Source organism: Bidens hawaiensis, unplaced genomic scaffold, assembly GCF_021521415.1.
Source record: "Bidens hawaiensis isolate Kalapana, Puna unplaced genomic scaffold, B.hawaiensis_p1.1 tig00049986_1, whole genome shotgun sequence".
In the NCBI taxonomy this organism is placed as follows: Eukaryota; Viridiplantae; Streptophyta; class Magnoliopsida; order Asterales; family Asteraceae; genus Bidens; species Bidens hawaiensis.
The window spans coordinates 3,320-7,961 of record NW_027498965.1 but is presented as its reverse complement, the minus strand read 5'-3'; the positions used below and the strand labels follow the sequence as shown (position 1 = coordinate 7,961).

The following is a 4,642-nucleotide window of genomic DNA, read 5'->3' as shown; positions in this document are numbered from 1 at the left end:
TTTTAAAGTTTGTAAGTTCATTGTGATTGTATCCAGATTGAATATACTTGCAAGAAGAGTAGCTTCGATGGGGTGTGCAAATAACCAGATAAATCGAACTATAAATGAATTAGCTGAACAAAAATAACTGAATCTAATAATTAATCCATGGCTCGGATATGCTATAACTAACCAAAATTTATACTTCGGTTTTAAATTTGGCACGCTCACTCGCACGCACATGCCACTACAACATATAGAGAAACATCCATAAGTAGTTTTCTATATAAACTTGAAAAAGTCATATAAGTATATAACATAGTATCATTCAAATATCTGAAAAGGTCATAAGTAGTTTTCTACATTAAACACGCATACCTGTACATTTCATGCCGGCTCCTTCCAAAATTAATATATACATGATCATACAAAGTTAAAAACTCACCCTTAGATTCACTCTTTCACAATCTTGACCGTCTCATTCGCTTTAAAGGCCATGACCGCTTACTCTTGGTTTCAAACTTCTTTCTGTTTTCAAACTTAATATCCCAACCTTCAATGTTTTTACACACACACATCAAACAACACTTGACCAAGAACACTATGCGGGCTCAGGCCTGGTGGGCTTGCTAAATGGACCATTGTTTTCCGCTCATTTTCTTCATCTTGTAAAGAACCATACTCTTTAGTGGGCCGAGACTCGACTGAACTTGGCAAGAAAAAGTGATCATTTGGCCCAGTTGCAACTCTTCTAAAACTTTGATTTGAATCAACTGCTGCCTTTTGAAGATCACAGATTAATTCACATATTGTATCGTGCATTCCCTCCATACCGGTTCTTTCACCAAGTTTTTGAATTTTTTGGCCAAATATTGAAATTGACTGGTCAAGAAACTCGGTTACAACTGCCCTGTATTGGATGGGATTGTGCGTGTAGTGGCCTATGACAAAACAAAAAATAAGACAAAACTCAAAACGGGTAAATTTTAGAAACAGTCCACACAGTTCAGTTTGTGAACCGTTTGGCAGAAGGTTCGCTTATATAATAGACGAACGAACATGGACAAATTTTTGTACACTTAAACAAACGGACATGAACACAAGCCTCGTCGTATATCTAAATTCGTTTATGTTCATTCAAATATGTTCGCTAGTTTACAATTGTTTAAGTTTGTTCGTTAATATATTCATTTAAAATTTTTTGGCCAACTACCACTTAGTTTAGTTTTAATAAACTTTTAGGTTCAGGCCCAAGTGCCCAACACATTACTTTTTAAGAGATTTTAGCACACTTATATTCGTTCGTATATGTTCAAATGTGTTCGTTTACGTTCGTGAAATGTTCGTTTATATTGTTAATAAACGAACACAAACAAGCTCATTTTCTTAATGAGCGAACACGAGCAAAAAAGCCCCGTTTGTTTTACTGCCCATGTTCGGCTGTTTGTTTGCTAGAGTTGAACACGAACATGCTCCATTAGTGTTCAATAAACGAGCTCAAGTCTAAACGAGTCTGTAATATGCCTAGTAATGAGTCATACGAGTTCAAAAGTCAAAACTAACCTAAATGAGGAGAATCCTTCCATCCAAAAAGTCGAATAAGCCCCCCTAACTCTTGCACTTGTTGAGCAAATGAGCAAATAACCGGATAAGGGGCAAGATCGTCATTTTCCGAACACAACACGAGAAACGGTGCCCCTAAACCCTACAAATTAACATCACAAAAGAAGCAGTGTTTCAATAAATGATACGAAATACACGTGTTTAAATTTTAATAAGCAAAAAACTTACAACTGAGGAATAAAGCGTTTGCCAATATTCAGAGCGGTGGGACCCAAATCTGGTTAGAAATAGGGCGTCTAGACCAGACGTGACACCTTTTGCAACCATTGATAATAATTTTGATGAACCGGGCACATTGAGAATGGAGGAATTCAGGGCAAATCGGGCACCCAAATCACCGGTCACATTGATCGGACCAGAGTCATACATTTGACCAGAGATGCACGCCATAATTAAACGATTATCATCCTTCACAAAAAAAAAACAAATAAGAAAATGAAAATAGTCAAAAGTAATAAATTGGAGGTGTGCATACATACCAGATTAAGATGTGCTTCACATGTGCCTTCAATAATCTGAAACATAAGTAGAAATAATATTTACTCGTGTGATCATATAACTTATAAATAAATAAATTTAGTTTGTTTAAGGTTAACAAAACTCAGTTGTAAAACCTTGTACATACAAGCTTGCGAACCACCGGAAAAAGATGCAAGGACTAACGGGCATGGTCTAGCCCTTAACTCCTACACCCACAAAAACATGGTAGGCTTAGTCAATGTTGCAAAAATCCCGACTAGTCACCGATTAATCCCAGATTAATCGCTAGTCCCCACTTCACTGATTAATTTCGGGCTAATTGGCCAATTAATCGGTCAATGGTAAAGTCCGGCCAAAATCGGCGGTTTCCGGTCAAATCAGGCCAAAGTTGGCGGCTTCCGGCAAGATTCCGACCAAAAACAACGGTTTCCGGTGAGATTCCGACCAAAATCGGCCGTTTTCCCCAGAAGATTTCAGCAAAACCCCGGTTTCAAGCGAGATTCCAACCAAAATATGTTTGTGTATGTATAAAACTGAAAACTACATATAAAATTGTGTGCATGTATATATAAAACTGAAAATTGTACATTAAAGTTCGATCTGATTAATCTCGACTAATCCCGATTAATCGCTAGTCCCCACCCCACCGCCCGACTACCGACTAGCGATTTTTACAAAACTGGGCTTAGTTAATAAACATATAAAAGTTAGAGAAAATTGCATAAATAGTCCATGTGGTTTGCCCATATTACAAGTTTGGTCCCTAGATTTTAAAATTTGCAAACTAAGTCTAAACACTAAACATTTGTTAGAGGGTCGAACGCTGCCCCAACATTAATCCCAATTAGTTTTGAACGACACACAAAATTACTCTCGCATGAATGGCACATGACATCACTATTCTGTTGAAAACGAATTGAGATTAAAGGTGGGTACTAAACTTGCAACCCTCTAACAAATGTTTGGATTAAGTTTGCAATTATTAAAATCTATGTGTAGGTTGTAACACTGCCGCCTATTGATGGATATGAGCGGGTTCCTTCGGTTTGCGATGAGAATGACGGTTGGTTTAGGGGAGGATTTCCGAGAGGACGCTCCATTCCCCTTAAGAAAAAAATAAATTAAAAAAAGTGTACCTGTAAAAGTTCATTGAGGATGGAAAATGCAAGTGATGTGGCTTTCTCGGGAAAAAACCTACGCAATAATAATTGGATTAGGAAACTAGAAAATCCACATAACAGAAACTTGATCTCAAAATCTGTATTATAATGGTGAATCATGTATATCTATCCTAAACCAATAACAGAAATGGTAACATAAAATAAAGCACTTTTAACTCAAACAAGCCACAAATCAAACCCCATTAATAAATGTACAACACACAAAATAATCAAAAGCCCCAAATTGTAAAAGGCGAATTACTTTATTATTATTATCATTATCATTATCATTATCATTATCATTATCATTATTATTATTATTATAGCTTTAACATTTAGAATAGAATATTATCCCACACAGAATCTAAATACTAAAAGGTGTAAAACTGAATCAAAATTGAGTAGTAGAGATGAGCTTACGGATTGAAAAAATCGGCAACAACAACGAGAGAATTCCACCCACAAGACGAATAAAGATTCACATAATCCTTCAATTGAATTGAACCCCAGGCAAAAACCACAACGATTCCTTTCGTATCTTCATCGTTTCTGAGCCAGTAGAAGGTTCCTCCACCTCCGCTAGTACTGAACATATTATTATTATCAAACCCTAATTGAGATATTTAGAAATTGTTGTTGATGGTGTAACGAAAGGGGGAATTGAATTGGGTTATATTGGTCAGTGTGGCTTTCACGAGCGGTTTGTATCTTATCGTGCGGTGTGGGGTCCGGCGGAAGACGACGGCGATGAATTGTTGGAGACGTGCTTTGGGTTTTTATTTCATCCTTGTGGCAATATTGTCCACTAATGTCAGTTGATGTCAAATAATGTTATGCCAATTATATATTTAACTATATTGCTTTTGACACACTTTAACTCATACTAAACGGGTTCGTGCGCGTAACAAAAATCATAGTAATCTGAATCGGCAGAGATAAAATCAGAGCGGACCGGACGGTAAATTTATTATTGAAGTTCAATGCGTGAAACCAAACCATTAGTAACGATTTAGTTTAAAATTTCAAAAGTTGAGTTTCGGTTCTCAATAACAAAAAATCGAACGAACGGTTTCGCTCACGGTATAACTTAGAAACTGTTAAAACCGAATTGTGAAAACCAGTACGTAAAATGTTAATTTTTTTTGTTTGAAAAATTATAGCAATACTATACCCAAATTAAAGATAATAAAAATGCTCATTTTATCATGCAATTTTTTTAAAAAATATTAACGTATGAAAAAATTGTGACAGTTGGAAAATCATTGATGGGAAGTTAGTTTACAACTAAATTAAAAGAAATATATGGGTAAAGATTAAGGTCCAAAGTTGTAACTATTTTTTAAATTTATAAAAGTTGAATAAAGTTGAGTGGGCAATATTGTAACTATTTCAAGACATAT

At 35.7% G+C, this 4,642-nt stretch overlaps 1 pseudogene across 1 annotated transcript; it reads right to left on the bottom strand.

Annotated features, from left to right (window-relative positions):
- Positions 1–296: 296 nt before the first annotated feature.
- LOC143598372 (uncharacterized) lies at positions 297–2,977 on the bottom strand (annotated as a pseudogene). The gene is made up of 6 exons (XR_013147101.1): positions 2,954–2,977; positions 2,217–2,288; positions 2,082–2,117; positions 1,771–2,010; positions 1,543–1,684; positions 297–920 (listed from the first exon to the last, which is right to left on the bottom strand). The product of XR_013147101.1 is annotated as an uncharacterized LOC143598372 (transcript).
- Positions 2,978–4,642: the final 1,665 nt, after the last annotated feature.